This window comes from Chinchilla lanigera, unplaced genomic scaffold (genome assembly GCF_000276665.1).
Source record: "Chinchilla lanigera isolate Chin_1 unplaced genomic scaffold, ChiLan1.0 scaffold00094, whole genome shotgun sequence".
Taxonomy (NCBI): domain Eukaryota; kingdom Metazoa; phylum Chordata; class Mammalia; order Rodentia; family Chinchillidae; genus Chinchilla; species Chinchilla lanigera.
The window spans coordinates 1,729,126-1,729,871 of NW_004955495.1; positions in this window are offsets into that span (position 1 = coordinate 1,729,126).

Genomic DNA, 746 nt, shown 5'->3' on the forward strand with positions numbered 1-746 from the left:
TGCTTCTACTTGGTGTCTTGGTAGCTCACAGCCTTTTTATTACATTTATGGAAATGTAACTCCACTTCCCTCTGAAGAGTACAATTGAGAATTGTAATTGTGATGAGGCAGAACTTCTCCACCTGGGGCGAATTGTCTTTTCTCCCCTCTACATGGCTTTTCGTTCCATTTCTGGCAGTGCCTCTGTTTGGCTTTCCCCATGATCACGTCTTTCCAGTAACCTGGAAGTAGATTCAGCTCCCTCCCGGCTTCTCCTGCTGGCTAGTCCATCTGCCCTTCTTTTCCTCTCAGGCCTGTGCTGGACCAGACCCTGACTCCTCAAGCTGATACCCCTTGTTTGTTGGCTTCCTCCTTGGTTTTGGTGGAGCACATCCTGCAGTGACTCTCATAGAATGTGGGAGCATGAGAGGATATTTTTGAACCACTGTCTGATTTGAATGTCTTTACTTCCTCTTCATGGTTGATAGTATTTGAGACTTTTTTCTCCAGTGCTGAGAATGGGGCCCAAAGCTCTAATTTTTCTTTTCTTTTTTTTTATAGACAGGATCTCCCTATGTAGTTCAGGCTGGCCTTGAGCTCACTTTGTAGCCCAGGCTGGTCTCAGACTCGCAATGATCTTCCTGCCTCAGCCTCCCAAGTGCTGGGATTATAGGCGTGCACCACCACTCCTGGCATGATGGGTTTTCTGTTGTTCTTTTTTATTTTTGTCTTTTTGAGACTGTCTCGCTATGCAGCTCAGGCGGCCT